This window comes from Sus scrofa, chromosome 13 (assembly GCF_054392235.1).
Source record: "Sus scrofa isolate SSC_HxYL_T2T_F1_AM1 chromosome 13, Sscrofa_HxYL_maternal_Yorkshire_Landrace_v2.0, whole genome shotgun sequence".
NCBI classification, from domain to species: domain Eukaryota; kingdom Metazoa; phylum Chordata; class Mammalia; order Artiodactyla; family Suidae; genus Sus; species Sus scrofa.
The window spans coordinates 55,251,070-55,268,489 of record NC_139395.1 but is presented as its reverse complement, the minus strand read 5'-3'; the positions used below and the strand labels follow the sequence as shown (position 1 = coordinate 55,268,489).

The window sequence follows — 17,420 nt, the reverse complement described above, 5'->3', positions numbered from 1 at the left end:
TCTTCCCCCCCGCCCCGAAGTTGTGTGTCCTTAACAAAGCTGCCTGCAGAAGAATGGGCTTCACTGATGTGTGTAGGAGTCCCCGGTAGACTAGCCACCAGAGGCCATTGAGGGGGCGGGTATGCACATGCGGCACGTGGAAGTTCCCAGACTAGGGGTTGAATCAGAGCTACAGCTGCCAGCCTACTCCAGAGCCATAGCCATGCCAGATCCCAGCTACATCTGCAACCTATACCACAGCTTATGGCAATGCTGGATCCTTAACCCACTGAGCAAGGCCAGGGATCAAACCTGCATCCTCATGGCTTCTAGCTAGGTTCTTAACCTGCTGAGCCACAGTGGGAACTCTCTGGAGGCCATTTTTAATAAGTGTGTCAACACTACCTTATTCTCCCCCTGCCCCCTAAGGAAAGAATCTGGCACATCTCTCAGCACCCTCTCACTGCTCACAGGCAAAGGGCAACTTTCTGGCATGCATATATATATGTGTGTGTGTGTGTGTGTGTGTGTATATATATATATATATATATCTCAAGAGGTCACAGATAAGAGCATCGGCTTTCTCAGCAGTCCTAAGGGCTGTATCAATCTGGCTTCCAGAGGAAGCAATTGGCATATGTTGGGGTGGAGAGAATGAATGACCCATTTAAGTATTTTTGGTAATTCTAAGTGTACTCTCGCTTTATGGTACTATTGGACATCCATCCAATAGTACCAGCTGCTGTTGCAGAGATGCTTCTGAAACAGCTGGATGGGCTGCATAGGATGGGAGTAGCTGAGAGATAGTGGGATTACACGTGAGATGGGGTAGGGGGTTATTCAAAAGGAACAGTGGAAACATCTGATCAAGACGGCTTTGAGAAGGGCAAAGGCTATAAATTAAAAAGTAGAACCTTTCTCTTTGAGGCAAAGGTTAGAAGCTTCTGATCACCTGATGACTCACTCCCCAGAGAGGAAGGTGCTGAGACCAGTGATGGTTTATGGTGCTGGAGATAGCTTTTACCCGTTTTCTGATCTGATTTTTAATTCTTCAGGATTCTTACAAGCTAGTTGATGGCTTGATTTGAGAGCATCTGTAGCACAGGAAACAGCAAATGCTGTACATCAGGGCTTTTGGTGAAAGGAGGTGGGAGCCTGTTTACGACAGGTTTATACCAAAGGGAGGTTGCAGGAATGTGGGTTTGGAAGGCATCTCAGTCTGGCTCTGCCCAGTTCTCATGTGAACATCCCAGAGTCATTCATAATTGCCTTCCCTTATCCTCCTGTTCCAATCCATCAAATCCTCTCAATTCAATACATCTTCATTATCTGGCCCCTGCGACCCTCATCAAGCACTCCTTCCTTCTCGTTCACTATACTCTCCCCATACCAAGAACTTTTCCTGCCTAGAATTTATCATAATCTGGTCCATCCTCCTAGAATGGTCTTTCCCCCATGAAGAGTGGCTGGAGTCTTCTCATCAATTTGTTGACTACTTACTATGTGCCAGGCCTTGTGCTAAGCGCTGAGGATACAAAGAGAACCATAATATTGCCCTTCTTTCAAGGACCTTAATGACTAGAAGAACAGCTAATGAAGGTCAAACTTCATTAGCATGTATTAACAGAAGGCTGTCAGGAGGGCAGACACTAAGCGTACATGATGAAGACCTACTCGGCTTGAGTCATCAGATTAGGAAGAGCTGGGGCTGGGCTCTCATATGGGCTCACAAGAGCCACTTGTTAACATGTTTGGTAATCTTGTGATCCAGTAGGTAGACATAGCCATCACTAAAAGTTAAGTTATATAAACTTACCAATTAACTATATTTAAAAACAAAGGTAATGAATACTCAAAACTCATCAGTTCCTAATTGTTTTCCTACATTTTATTGTTATCTATGCTCTTAAAGTTACATACATATATTGTATATGGATGGTGGAATTTTTTTTTCTTCTTAAGGCCACACTTGCAGTATATGGAGGTTCCCACGCTAGGGGTCAGATTGGAGCTGTAGCCAGTGGCCTGCACCACAGCCCCAGCAATGCAGGATCTGAGCCGCATCTGCAACCTACACCACAGCTCACAGGAATGCAGGATCCTTAGCCTACTGAGCAAGGCCAGGGATCGCACCCAAGTCCTCAGGGATACCAGTCAGGTTCATTACCTCTGAGCCACAACAGGAACTCCCTGGATGGTGGAAATTTTATAGAGTGGGGTCCTGCCAGGTTTATCTTCCCAACTCCACATTTAGTGATTTCACAGTGGTAGTTTAGATTGGCCATCGTATGTATATTTATACCGCAGAAATTGGCAGACACTAGAAATCTGAGCTTGATTTACTGCTTTGTTGATTGTGTAGACCCTAGACTTAAGAAAGTGATGGGGAAATATTCATAATGCAGTAAACATAAAAATATGTCATGGCAGATTTCCCGTCGTGGCACAGTGGGTAACGAATCTGACTTGGAACCATGAGGTTGCAGGTTCGATCCCTGGCCTTACTCAGTGGGTTAAGGATCCAGCGTTGCCGGAAAGGCAGAAAGAAAGGCAGACAAAGACAAGACAAGACAAGACAAGACAAGACAGACATCAGTTGGCAGGGAGGAAGCATCCTGCTCTGAGCCCAGCTCCATACTGGGAGTTTCATATGCATCATCTTATTTAATACTCCTGAAAACCCAGTGAGGGCATCTCTCTTATCAACCTCATTTTACAGAAGAGGCTGGGTTCAGAGAGAGGAAATGACTTGCCAAGCAAGCTCACACTGCTGGTCAGTGCTGGTCCGAGTAAACGGACCACATACATGCTGAAGCAATGGAGGAGGCTGGATCTTCCCCAGCTATCTTAGTGAAGACAACATGTAAGCATTGCAGGAAAGCATGGTGACCATAAGGCCTCGTTCATATCCATTACGATGATGATGGCAATGATTATGATGATGAAGCATTTATAAGAACCGAGAACAAATCTCTTCCATTTCATCTGACATTCAGATTTCTTTACTGTTAAATTGTTTCCTCCAATTAGCAAGAGATAAACTTTTCAGTCTTTTCACAAATTTCTTTTGAGACCCTACTATATCTAGGGATGGGTATTACAGAAAAGAACAAGGCAGACAGGAAGAAACAAAGAGTATACCCTCTCTGATGGTATCCAGCCCAGACTGGAAAGTAGATCTATTCCTGCTTTTCATTGTACTCAGGCGTCCCAGCCTGTTGTCTAGCCTAGAAAAGGTATTCATTAAATATTTGTTGATGAGCAGCTGAATGGATGAATGCCACCACGGTTGGTCCTATCTGAGTACCAGCTTCCAAATGTGTCAGAATAAAGGACCTCCCAAATGTGCTCACTGTCTTCTTTTCCTGGGCTGCTCTGCCCTTGGGCAGCCCCTGGGAAAAAACCCACCAGTTCACATCCTGACTAGCCTACCCACTTAGCCCCTAGGGGGGAAGCACTGGGTCACCCACCCTATGCCATGGCTCCCTGGACCTCTGCTTCCCCCTCAGTTAAGGGAGAAGCCAGACCCCATTGCAGAAGGACAGAGTCAAGCCAGCAAGACCACCTGGACACTGGGAAGGGTGAGCCCTCCCCTCTGGAATGAAAGGACAATAGCTGTGAACCCCAATAGAAAAGGTGGCCATGAGGTGGCCAGAAAAGCCAGCTGCCTCCGCTCCAACCCATCAGCCTCCCTGCTCCACCAGAGCCCTTGCCATAGCCTCTAGTTTGCATTCCAAGGGTCTTCTATGGTACAGAAACTGTGTCCACACCCAAATAGGACTCTGTGGTCCTGGGGAGCAAGCACTCAGCTGAAAAGGAAGGTTGGTGGAGAGGCCCCTTAGAGTACTGATAGTGACTTTTGCTGTGATGATTACAAAATGATATCTGTTGAAGTTCCAGTCGTGGCTCAGTGGTTAACGAATCCAACTAGGAACCATGAGGTTGCCGGTTTGATCCCTGACCTTGTTCAGTGGGTTAAGGATCTGGCGTTGCTGTGAGCTGTGGTGTAGGTTGCAGACGTGGCTCAGATCCCGAGTTGCTATGGCTCTGGTGTAGGCCGGTGGCTACAGCTCCGATTCGACCCCTAGCCTGGGAACCTCCATGTGCCGCAGGAGCAGCCCAAGAAAACGGCAAAAAGACAAAAAAAAAAAAAAAAAAAAAAAAAAAGTGTTATCTGTTAAGTGCAGAAAATGTAGGGGGAGAAAGAAAAGTTGTGTCAAGAAGAAAATTAAAATCACCATAATCCCACTTGCAAGAGACAGCACTGCTGCCACGCTGCTACGTTCCCTGCGGTCTTTCTTCTGTATGTGTGTCAGTTTCTTTGCATTGTTTGAATTGGAATCCTTCACAGAATACTAGTTAGAAATCTGTCACTGTGTGGAAAGAAAAGGAGATACCAGACCCTATTTCTGTAACATCAGTAAGCCCCTCCCTCTCCTATTTATTGGCAGCCAGGAAAGATGAGGGGAGTTCCCGAATTATGGTTTGTACCAAGGTGAATGATGGTTGATACTGAAGTTCTCACCACCCTGACAAGTAGAGCTTAGAGTGAGATTTAACTTGATTTAGAAAAATAAAGATATACGACATTTCTTACACCCATAGTGTGGAGTAAAATTCATACCACACCAGCTGAACGGATGGGTGGCTTGACGGCTGGCTGTTTGGAGAGCAGACAAAAGAGAGAAACAGAGAGAGGAAAAGAAAGGGAAAGAGAACAAAAGAGGCGCATATAAATGTTTGTATATGCATAGAAAATTCTAGAAGGGTACTTAAAAATTGTGAAGAGTAGGTAAAAGTGGGTATTTAAATGGTTACTTCGGTACTATTCTGATTATTTTACCCTGAGCAGGCATGACTTTTATAATTCTTACAGCATTTGAATTGACTTTCTCACTGCAAACATAACTATGTCAGGTTGCCTGGTACAGGGTCGGGGTAAGGCTGCAGGTGGAAGTCAGGTTACTTATCAGCTGACTTTAAAATGGGAAATGATCCTGAATTATCCAGATGGGCCCAATGTAATCACAAGTGTCCTTAAAAATGGAAGAAGAAGGTGGAAGAGAAAGTCAGAGGAGAAGATGTGATGGTGAAAGAGCTACCAGCCAAGAAGTGAGTGTGGCCTCTAGGAACTAGAAAAGGAAAGGAAACCAATTTCCCAGGTGCCTCCCAGAAAGGGATGCAGCCCCCACAAATACCTTGATTTTTGCAGATTTCTTTCTTTGCTTTTTTTTTTTTTTTTTTTGTCTTTTTGTCTTTTTAGGACCATACCTATGGCATATGGATGTTCCCAGGTTAGGGGCCAAATCAGAGCTGTAGCCCCCAACCTATGCCACAGCCACAGCAATTCCAGATCCAAGCCACATCTGTGACCTACACCACAGCTCACAGCAACGCCGGATCCTTAACCCACTGAGCAACGCCAGGGATCAAACCCGCAACCTCACTGTTCCTAGTCGGATTCATTTCCACTGCACCACAATGGGATCTCCAATTTTTGCAGATTTCTGACCTGAATAACCCATCCTGTCCTCCACACCCCCCAAGTGGCTGGCTCACAATGGGCAGTTTGGCCTCTGATCCCAGGGCTTCTGCCCCCATTGCCAGTTCCAGCCCTGGCATCGAGAGAAGGACTTCCATTGCCACTGTTTGTTTTTGTTGGGCAAAGGAACAGCAGTAGCACTAAAAAAGTGAATGGAGGCATGAATTATTACTGCTTGTGAAGGAAATTTCAAACTCTGTTAGAATTCTGTCGTTAGCTGTGTCTCTCACACCAAGGCACTGACTTTATTACATAGAGGATCAAGGCACAAGTGACCACATTGGATTTGGTCAATTAACGAGGCTGAAGAAAAAATGCATGTTGGTGGTGGTTTGTTGGTCATGCCCCTCTGTGCAGTAATGCTCTCCCTTCTCTGCAGCGCACCTTCTCTGCAGCGCACCCCTGGCTTCCTTTTGTTATCAACACCCGTGGTTGCTGTGGAAAAGGCTGCCACTCTGATGCTGAAGGGGGTCCAAGAAATCCCTGCCTAGGTCCTGGTCCAGTTTCTTCTCAAAGATGGGAACTAGAAAAATGAGTGTGGTGGACGTTATTTCATGAGTAAGCTAACTCTTCTGTCTTTGGGCACCCAGGAGGCCAAATACAGCCTATATAAGCACACACATCTGTGTATCCCTCTGCACACACACATAGACTTGTGAGACCCCAAGAAACACACTCACACACGTATGGGTACACACATCTAGATACACACACATGTGCATGCATGCACACACAGTGACACTGCCTCGGACAAGGCCAAGGGTGGGTTCCGCCCCTCTAGGCTGTTCCCTCTGAATGCAGCATTCTAATTCAGAGGCTACCCCAGCTCTGGAGAAATAATCTTCAGATGGGTTTGTCTGCCTGCCAGGAACACCAAGCCATGCTCGATTTTTACAAAGCACCTCATTTCAGGAACTGCTAGGAGCCTCTCGGTGCTCAGAAGCCCCAGGGAAGGTGCTGCTCCATTGATGCAGGGCCCTCATTATTGCCTGCAGCTTTCAGAGGGGGTGTGTTTGTGTGGGTCCATCCTCAGCTACCTGCTTGCTGTGTCACCACAGGCAAGTTACTTAACCTCTCTGTGCCTCCGTTTCCTCGTGGGCAAGTCATGAGTAACAACAGTACCCTCCAAGGGTTGTTGTTAGGATGAATTCAGGATTACACATGCACCTTTAAATGGAGCACCTGGTAGAGAGTAAATGCTCCACAAGTGCTGATGCTATTACTATTATTCCTAGTCCCACACTCACAACTGCATGTGCGCACCCACTCACGCATGTGCATGCACACACACACACCCCCTAGAGGTGGTGCTTGAAGAAGTAGTGATCAACATCTGGCCTTCCATTTGGATGGCTCTTTTTCCCATGGTTTTGAAAGGACCTTGATAACCATTTTCTCCTTTTTGCCTCATAAAATTTTGTGAGGTAGGAAGCCTGGAATTATTGGTCTTATTTTAAAAAAAGAAAAGAGAAAGATAAGCAAAGGTCACAAGGTGTACCTGCAAAAAATTTACTGCAGTGTATTTACAACTGCACACACATACACACACAAATGATCCAAGAGCCCAGCCGTTGAGGAGGGTAAATGAAAACAGTGCTTTGTAACGTAGGATCATTAAGAACTTTCTACGAGTTTTCAGTGACATGAACAGGGCCCCAGCTACAGCGACAAGTGAAGAGAGAGGGTACAAAATGAATGGATGGGAAGACTTTTCTTACACAACCAGGGGGAGGAAACAGGCCTAAATATTAACATCATCCCTAAGGAAGGTTATCCTTGCCTGATGTTTTTCTCTTTACACTGGCCTGTGTCTTCCAAAGTTTTCACGATGGAGCTGTGTTCCTTTCATAATTAAATAAGAAGAATATGCTATTAAGCTCCAATTCCTCCCCCAAGTGCATAAGGCTGGCTGGCAGCAGATCCAGTACCCGGAGGCTGTCAGCAAGGGATGATGACATCCCACCTCCTCCCAGCCAGCCACTTCTACAGCCTGTGGCACCAGCACTCCCCACAGAAGTGAATCAACTGTCAAACACCAGTAATTGCACTTTAGACCTCCTGCCAAACCCTGTATCCAGACTGGACACGGGCCCCCTCTCTTTCAGTGTTATCCCCTGTGAGAGGCAGGAGGGTCAGATTCACATACAATATTACACCAATAAGGGGTGAACAGAAGCACAGAGTTACCTGAGCATCTGCCATGGGCCAGGCCCTTCAAACATGCCATCTGATTTTATTCTCATAACCAGCCTGTGACATAGGGATTATCCACAGAAGAGGAAACTGAGCCTTGAAAAGGGGAGGGCCCTCCCAAAGCGGCCCAGCAGGGCCACAGCAGTCAGGAAACATCCAGGCCGGTTGGGGCCAGAGCCCACGTTCTCCACCCTGAAGGGTGGGTGGGCAGGCAGCAGGAACCCCCTGGCACACACAGAAAGCAGCACCAAAGCCAAGCCCCAGCTGGTTTCTCGCTGAGTGAACACTGGGGAGGGTGTCCCCTTGGATGCCCTTGGAAGGAAAACTGGGGATGACTTCACAGCAATAGTTTGCTTCTCCAAGATATGAAGCCCCCATGGAGACTGCCCGGTGCCTTCCCTTCCTCCCAGAGCTGCCTTGAGGCTGCCTGGGAGCTAGAATGAGGGAGGGAAGGCTCAGGGGCACAGAGTGCTCAGCTTAGAGTTGGGGGTCACCGCTCCCGGGTCTCAGGCCAGTGCTGTCTGTATTGACACCAACACAAAAGTGAGCTGGCACTTATTCATTTATTCATTTTTCATTCTGAAAACTTTTACTGAGCACCTACTGAGGGCCAGGACCTGTTCTAATAACAGGAGAGTGAGATGGTTGACAAGGATATTCAGGAAATATCTTTTCAGGCTGTTTTAAGTATGGTAAAGAAAACAAAATAGGATTGCACCTATAATTAGTAGAATAATGACCCTCCTGCCTTAAAACCTGCAGCCTGTGGATATGTGATATTTACTACCTGGCAAAAGGGAACTAAAGTTGCACGTGGAATTACGGTTGCTAATCAGTTGACCTTACCAGAGGGAGGTTATCCCTGAGCATCTGGGTGGGCCCAGTGTATTCACAGGGTCCTTAAGAGCAGAAGAGGGAAGGAGAAAGGGAACTAGAAGATGCTCCAGGAAAAAAAAAAAATCCTGCCAGCACCTGGATGTTTGCCCAGTGAGGCCTGTAAGATATTTGCATTGTTTAAAGCCATTAAATTCAGGAGTTCCTGTTGCGGCTCGGTGGTTAACAAATCTGACTAGTGTCCATGAAGATGCAGGCTTGATCCCTGGCCTTGCTCAGTGGGCTGAGGATCTGGCATTGCCATGGGCTTTGGTGTAGGTCGCAGATGCAGCTCAGATCCTGTGTGGCTGTGGCTGTGGCTGTGGCGTAGGCCAGGGGCTGTGGCTCTGATTAGACCCCTAGCCTAGGAATGTTCATATGCCTCAGGTGTGGCCCTAAAAAGCAAAAAAAAAAAAAAAAAAAAAAGAAGAAGAAGAAGAAAAGAAAAAAGAAAAAAAGCCACTCAGAGAGGCCTTTCCTGACCTCCAAAAGTTCTCCTATTTTGGCTCTCTCGGGGAGCTTCATAGAACTTACGATGATTTTAATTCAGTGACTTGCTTTTTTATTTTGTGGAGCAAGGACAGAGGGCCTCCCTAAGGAGGTGAACAGGAGGTCAGGTCTGAATGACCAGGCAGGGGAGGGGAGGGGAAGGGAGGGGAGGAGAACCCAGACTGGACTCAAACCAGTCAGGACACAGGAAAGCAGGGCCTGCTCCAGGGATGTGCCCCCAGGAGGCCCTCTTTGGACACCGGCCTATTGGCCACATCACACGATAGGGACTGTCCTTGCTCTTCTCTCACACCAGCTGCGGGGCCGTCACTCGCCTTTATTTCTCACCAGCTATTTGACCTCATGTCCCTAGATGTTCATTTCAAGGAGGCTGCGTGTCCTATTTTGGAAGCAGTCAAGGTAGGGGAAAAAACCCAGGACAGCATGATCTTTAGGCAGCAGACAAGTGAGGAAACCCCCAGGGGTGACTCCTGGGAAAGAGCTCTTGCTAAGGGGAAAAGCCCTCAGGAATGAGAATCATGACAAAGCCATGCTGGCTTGGGGGTGGGGGACACAGAGCCCCTCTAAATGCACCTTGATTCCTCAGAGAGAGAGAGAAAAACTGCTTTAGCTGCTGCACTGAAACCCCACCTGTTGGCATGCTCCCCACCACCATTCTCCTCCCTCCCTGTCTCTCCCTAACCCTAACCCTTGATGGGCCCCCCCAATCCAGAATGTTTTCCCCTGACTTACGATGATTTTAATTCCTCCCCCCATTTCCTTACTTATGATCAAGGGGACCCCTTTTCCATTAGCTGGGCTCACTGTCTTCTAGCAGCCTTTGACCCCTCCTTCTCAGTGGTTCCCACCCCCACCCACCACCTGGCTGTGTCCCGCCATCCTGCAAGGCTCACCTCCTCCCAGCTTCCTCCTGCAGCCCTACCCTGTCCCAGAGCCCCAGAACAGATGAGAGCACCTCCCCTAACCCATTTACTATCCCTGCTGGGGGAGGGGGTTTCTTATTGGGGTGGTTTGTTTGAGGGAGTATGGTTCCATTGTGTTTTGTTTTGCTTTTTCGGGCAGCAGTTTCGGTCCTTCACTCCTAAGTTGCTCACATGGTGACCCCAGTCTCCCCTGCCAAGGCCACGAATGTCTCCATAGCAAAGACACTCCCGACCCACACAAGAGTTTAGACTCATTTCCTCCCACCGAGCCCTTATATCAACTTCCTCCTTCCTGGTGAGATTGTTTAACAGGGCAAGGAGTGTTTATGGAAGGCCTCTTCCTAGGAGGGCAGAGCCTGGGCAGGGCCAGGAGGAGCTGGGCCACCTGAGGTGGCAGAGAGCTACTCTGTTCCTCCCTCCAGGCCTGCCACATCTAGAGGACCTGCCGGAGAGGCCCTAACCCTGTCGAGAACCCAAGGCTGGACTGTCTTAGCAGCTGGTCCAGGGTGGTGGTTGGCGGGTTCAGGACCCCAAGGCACCAGCTGGGCCTCTTGCCTTCTCCGCTGAAGCAGGGAAGTGGGAGCCCTGACCCCTCAGGTATGTTTCTTCCAGAATGGAAAGGGCTAGACCTCTGGGTCTACATTATTGAGAGAAAGAAACATGAAGGTGTGGTGGGTAGGAAATAAAGAATGAGCCTGAGAGGGAGGCATGAATGGCGGGGAAGAAGGAAACTGCATAATCTAAGAGACTTCTGAGATCAGACACAGGAAAGTAATAGATTTCACCTGAAGGGCCAAGTGGGCTCCATGAACAGTGGGCCATGATGAGGCTTCTGGGGCTGTGTTCAGGCTCAAGTGTAAAGGTATGTCGGGACAGATTAGTTACATCTGGCTTGGGCACAAGAATGAGTTGTGCGGCATGCAAGCCGGGGAGTTCATAACCCACACAGAGGGATGTTTTTCCTTAACCACAAGGGCCCCTTGACATTCATTCCTCATTCCCTCAACTATTCATTCAAGAAAACACACTTGAGCATCAGCTAGGAGTCACACAAATACTTGAAGGATGAGTGAAGTAGGAAGGAGTGTTGTTCTTTGCCCCAACTCTCATTTTTCTCTTAAAGTAATCACCTGAAAAGTTACAAAAAAGGCGCATGGCCTTGAGAGTTTCTGGCTGTATAATGGCAGCCTAGTCCCTTCCTTTTGCTAAGCCTCAATTTTCTCATCCATAAAATGGGAGTGACAGTCTGGATCTCCCCGATTTTTCCCTGCAGTTCTCATTGTCCAGACATCTAGGATAATGATCACTAAAGCCTAAAATAGCACCTCCTATGTGCTTAGCCAGACTCTCTATGCAATAACACATTTACTCTTCCTATGCCCTCTGTGAAGAAGGCGCTGTCAGTACTCCCATGTTGCAGATGGGGAACAGAGGCCCTGAGAGATTAAATAGCTCACCCAGGTAGTACGGCTGCAAAATTTGTGCTCCCCACCTCTATGCAGCCTCAATGATGCATTGTGAGTCCATGGCTGGAAGACAGCTGGTGCAGGAATGTCCTCCCAGATGACTCATTCAATGAGCATCCACTGAGCACCTACTGCATGTCTCATACCAGGATATAATGATTAACAAGATAGCAAAACAGGATTCTAGCTAGAAAGTAAAAGAGAACTTGAACAGATAGTCATTGCAAAACAGTTTTAATTTTATTGTTGTGTAGTTGACTTACAATGTTGTATTAGTTTCAGGTGTACAGCAAAGTGAATCAGTTATAAATATACATATACCCATTCTTTTCCAGATTATTTTCCCATATACGCTATCACAGAATATTCAGTAAATTTCCCTGTCCAATACAGTAGGCCCTTGCTACTTAAAGATTTTGTATATAGTAGTGTATACATGCCAATCCCAACCTCCCAATTTATCCCTCCCTCCAGCATTTCCCCTTTGGTTTTGAAATCTTTGAGTCTGTTCTATTTTGTGAATATGTTTTTTGTATCATTTTTCTTAATTGCACGTATTAGTGATTTCATATGATGTTTCTTTGTCTGACTTACTTCACTTAGTATGATAATCTCTAAGTCTGTCCATGTTGCTGCAAATGGCATTATTTTGTTCTTTTTTATGGTTGGGTAATATTCCATTGCATATATGTATCATATTTTCTTTATCCATTCCTCTGTTGATGGACATTGTCTCTATGTCTTGACCTTTGTAAATAGTACTGCAATGAATTTTAGGGTGTCTCTTTTTTTTTGGCTTTTTTTAGGGCCGCACCTGTGGCATCTGGAGGTTCCCGGGCTAGGGGTCGAATTGGAGCTACAGCCACTTGCCTACACCACAGCCACAGTGACACGGGATCCGACCACAGATCACAGCAACAGCGGATTCTTAACCCACTAAGCAAGGCCAGGGATCAAACCCACATCCTCATGAATCCTAGTCAGGTTTGTTAACCACTGAGCCATGAAGGGAACTCCCAGAGTGTATGTATCTTTTTGAATTGTGGTTTTCTCTGGGTATGCCCAGGAGGAGGATTACTGAATCATATGGTAGTTCTATATTTAGTTTTTTAAGGGACCTCCATTCTGCTCCCCAGAGTGGTTTCCGCAATCTGCATTCCCACCAGCAGTGTAGGAGGGAATCCACATCTTCTCCAGCATTTATTGTTTGGAGAATTTTGGATGATGGCCATTCTAACTGGTGTGAGGTGGTACCTCATTGTAGTTGTGATTTGCACTTCTCTAATAATTAGTGATGTTGAACATCTCTTCATGTGCTTTTTGGCCATCGGTCTGTATTCTGAAAATAGTTTTGACCTGTGACATAAAGGAACTAGCCCAGGAATCAGAACAGACTTCTCTGAGATTAAAATTGCCACTGAGGGCTCTCGGGGTAGGCATGGAAGGGAGGGGAGCGTTTGGTACACAGCAGAGTCTAAGGGAAGGAGTAGACCGTAGGAGCTCATGGGGAGAGGTGAGGTCAGCAAAGTGCTCACACCCAAACCAAGCATGGTTGTGAGGGCAGTAGGGCTTTGTCCAGTGTTTGCTCTAGTCTTTCTGTCTGTCTGATATTAGCCATGCTGGCCTCATCTGGGAGAAGCAGCTGCCATCCAAGTTTCTGTCTTATGGTCATTGTTGACACCTCTTTTTCTGAGCTCAGCTGCCTGGTTCTGTGCAGGCCCAGCACCTCCACTGGGAGTTGGGGAGACTGCAGAACCAAGGGGGACATGCTGGGTTGGGGATGCTTGAAGCCTGGGTTGGCCACCCTGTCCTTGGGCTGGTTAGCTGCTCCTCCTCAGATGACACCAGCCTGTCTAATATTGGCAAGCCTGGCAAGGCTTCCAGTGGGCAGTAGCTAGCCTCTGTGAGGGGGCTCCAGCCAGCCTGGAGTCCCCTGGACAGCCCCCCTGGAAAAAGGCAGACACTTCCTGTGGGTGGTACCCTTTGCTTGCTTTGGGAGGCTCCGGGAAGTAGGGGTGGAAATGCTACTACGGTTTGCTCCCCGGGGGCATGGCCCAGGGAGGTAAAGATGCAAAAGTCCTGAGAAGGGTGCTGCCTTTGGAATCTGAATCCCAGCTCGCTTCTTTTCCAGCTATTACCCTGGGCACAATGCCTCTCTTAAGATTCCCTTATCTCAGAAAAAATGGGGACATTCCTAACTTCCTTGCAGGTTCGACTAATGTGAATTTTGAGAAAGATGATGCAGAGCACCTCTCAGGATGCCTGGCATCTAGTAGGTGAGGAATACAGGGTGGAGCTGCCATCAGAATGGAGCACTACCATGTGCCGGGTGCTCCACAAGATGCTGGGCATCTAGAAATGATCAGGCGCTATCTCAGGAGCTCAGAGTCTGTCAGCCGAAATAGTGAAGAGATGACGAGCAGAGCATGCAGGTGAGGCACGGTGAGAGAGATGTGTACAAGTTCTGTGTGATCAGTACCCACAACAGTCATCAGCATAGGCTTCCCCTCTGGAGCCTTGACTGTGTGTCTGGAATGCTGTTCTGTGATTTACATGGATGTTCTCATTTAAATATGACAACTCTGCATGGTAGGTCTTAATATCCCCATTTGACAGATGAAGAACTGAGGCCTAGGGAGGTGAGTTGACCTGGCCAAGATGTTAGAGAAAGGCTTTGTGCCTGGGCAGTCCAGCTCCAGGTTCCATTCACGCCACTGCCCCTGTTCCCACGTCCCTCCCACACACATACACTGAACAGAGAGCTACACAGGCCACAGCAGGGAGACTTCACAAAGGAGGCAGCACTCCACAGAGTGCAAGACCCCCAGGGGAGAGGCGAGGGCAGCCCTGGTGGAGAAAACTGAAGGTGGGGGTGGGGGCACTGGGAATCAACAGGAGAGCGAGGGAGAGGCTGGGAGCAGATACAGTGCTGGGCACTCGGATCATGCTACAGACACAGTTGGTTCTGTTTTAGGGGAATATTCTGGGGAAAATGTCAGAAACGGCATGGCTTCTGGTAGGAAAGTCATCAGGAGACCAATGAGAAAAAGCCAAGCAATGGCCTGAACTTTTAGGCCTCTGCAGGGGCTGAGGTGTCCAAACTTCATGAGGGATAAGGTGGGATGGGAATTTGAGTCTTTCTCACAGATGCAAGGTTTGAAATATGTGTCGGGTAGTAAGTACTATTCCAGTACAAGTGACAGAAACCACTTAGGTTTTGTCTAACGAATAAAGGACCTGGAGTTCCCTTATGGCACAGTGGGTTAAGGATCTGGCATTGTGACTACAGCAGCTCTGGTCACTGGCTCCACCCCTGGCCTGGAAACTTGTACATGCCATGGGTGCATCCAAAAAAAATTTTTTAAATAAATGACCTATATCAGCTCACATAATGGAAAAGTCCAGATGTAATTCTGACTTCAACCAAGGCTTGATCCAGGGACTCAGGTGACTTCCCCAAGACTCCATCTCTATCTCTGGGATTGTTTCCTCCATGTGGCTTTCTTCTCAGCAGCATCTCCTCACATGGTGGCAAAGATACCCATCAACATCTCCAGATCTAAGTCATCCCATCTCAGCAACCATAATAGAAAGGCAGCTCCTTTTTCCTGACAAGTCCATAAAAAGCCCCAGGAAAGCTCTCATCTTCCAGCTTGGGTTACCTGCTCATTTCTTTTTCTTTTTTTTTTTCCTTAAAAAAAATGGCTTTATTGCGATATTTACATAGCTATTCAATTTCCCAATTAAAGTGCACAATATAGTGGGGTTTGGTATATTCACAGGTATGTGGAGCGGTTACTCACTACGATTAATTTTAGAAGATTTTCATTACCTCATTTCATTGTCTTTTAGCTGTCGCCCTCCATACCCCCAGTATCCACCCTTCCACCCACCCCACCCAAGCCCCAAACAACCCAGAATCTATTTCCTGTCTCTATAGAGTTCCCTATCCTGGACTTTCACGTGAATGGAAAGTTGTATAATATGTGGACTTTTGTGACTGGCTTCTTTCACTTCCCAAGATGTTTTCAAGGTTCATCCCTCTTGTAGCCAGTGCCAGTACTTCATTCTTTTTTATTGATGAATAATATTCCATTGTATAGGTATACCACACTTTTTTTATCCATTTGCCATTATGGTCGTTTGGGTTGTTTCCATCTTTGACTACTATAAATAATGCTGATAGTTATATTCCAGTTTCTCTGTGGATGTATGTTTTATTTCTCTTGAGCATATGTCTAAAATGGGAATTGCTGGGTCCAATGGTACTAGTTAAGGATTTAGCATCATTACTGCTATGTGGCCCATGGCCTGGGGAACTTCCACATGCCATAGGTGTAGCCAAAAAAGGAACTATGTTTAATTGTTTGAGAAACTGCTAGACTGTTTTCCAAAGTGACTGCACCACTTTTTATTTCTGATCCTACCTCTGTGACCAAGAGACGGAGCACCCTCATTAGCTATACCTGGGCCGTATAGCCAGGCCTGGAGCCAGAGAATGCAGCCAGCCCCACCCAACTGCATGGAGGTGACATGGGGAGGATGGGGATCCCGAAGGTGGTCACCAGAAGAGAGAATGGATGCTGCACAGATGGCCAAAGCAACAGATAGCCACTCCATCCTAGCTCCATCCATCCTTCCTTAATTTGATTAGATACTAAGGTAATGAGGCAATATCACATGCCATTCTACTTGTGTCACCTTGGGCGATCCACTTCATCTCTCTCGGCCCAGTTTCCTCCTGAAGTTCAGAGAAAATCTGCTCCACAAGATTGTTGTGTAGTTGAAACAGAAAGGCTCAAAACTGGTAGACTAATAATAATACTTAATAGAATCGTTAATATTATTATTATTAGAACTCTTTCTCCTTCTCTGGACCCCACCCCTCCCTAGGTAAGACTTAGCTCCCAGCGCCTTCCCAAGATCCCATTGATGTCACTGTGGAGGCCACCATCTAATCAAAGAGGCCAAGCTGGCTGCCTCTGATGGAAAGGAAGAGAATTACCCACTGGGTCTGAGGTGAATTTCCTTTTGTTCCACCTGCCAAATTGATTCAGAAAGGCCAATAGCAGGCCTGCCATGGCTCAGAGGATGAACCCAGAAACTCCGGGCAGCCCCACCCTGACCCACTTAGTCCTCTCTGGTGATGCACAGCCAGGCTCTCAGCAAAGAAAAACTCTAGTGGCAGAAACTGGCCTCCTAATGTACACAAGGAGGCCCAGCAGTCTGAGGTCACCCCATCCCCTCAGCCACTGGAGGGGAGGGGAAGAGCCTGCACATTTAGCTGGATGATCTCCTCCTTTCTCCAGCTGCTCTCTCAGGCCCTGGAAGAACCCATTCCCCATTCAGAGCACACTTTTCTCCCATCCTGGAAGGATTTCTGTCTCCTGGGGAGGGGAGGTGGAGAGCACAGGGAGGCATCCTGAAGGGAGAGGGCAAGGGGCCTGTTGATTAACTATTGTCACAGAGCGCTCCCTCCCTGCTGCATACTTTGGGTGCATTCTTGCACCTCATCTTCACTGAAGTAGGGATTGTGTTGGCCACAGACAGACAAAGAGACTGAAGCAGACAGAGGGTTGTGTCTACAGTCCCATCACAGAACCCGAGGCGACTCCAAAGCCCCCAGTCTTAGCCCCCATGTTTCACAGTCACACAATGCCCAGGTCAAAGGAGGCCTCTGCAAACCTGGAGGTGCAATTATGGCTACAGCCACCATTTCCTGGGGCTTTATTGGGTGCCAGGCACTGAGCGAGGCTCCTTCAGGTGATAAGCCAGTCAGGTCAATGATAGGAAAGTCCTCCCTCTAAAAAGCCACATGGGGACTGAGGACAGGCAGCTGAGCCCTGAGGAAGGCAGAGGCCAGCAGGGATGGAGGACAGACAGGATCTTGGACACCCTTTTATCCCACAGAAAGCCTTGCTTCTCCACCACCAG

General features: G+C 47.5%; 1 protein-coding gene across 7 annotated transcripts in view; it reads left to right on the top strand.

The window, feature by feature from the left end:
* FAM3D (FAM3 metabolism regulating signaling molecule D) overlaps positions 1 to 17,420 on the top strand; it is an 80,568-nt gene that overhangs the window by 23,674 nt on the left and 39,474 nt on the right. Inside the window, exon 1 of one of the 7 annotated variants that reach the window (XM_003483195.3) lies at positions 10,295 to 10,617. The exons of 3 other annotated variants lie outside the window; for them this stretch is intronic. The gene's annotated coding sequence lies outside the window, so the exon portion shown is untranslated. Of the gene's footprint in view, positions 1 to 10,294; positions 10,618 to 17,420 lie in introns of those variants that run through there. 3 more of the 7 variants (XM_013981821.3, XM_005669692.4, XM_084988787.1) reach the window with 3 other exon arrangements.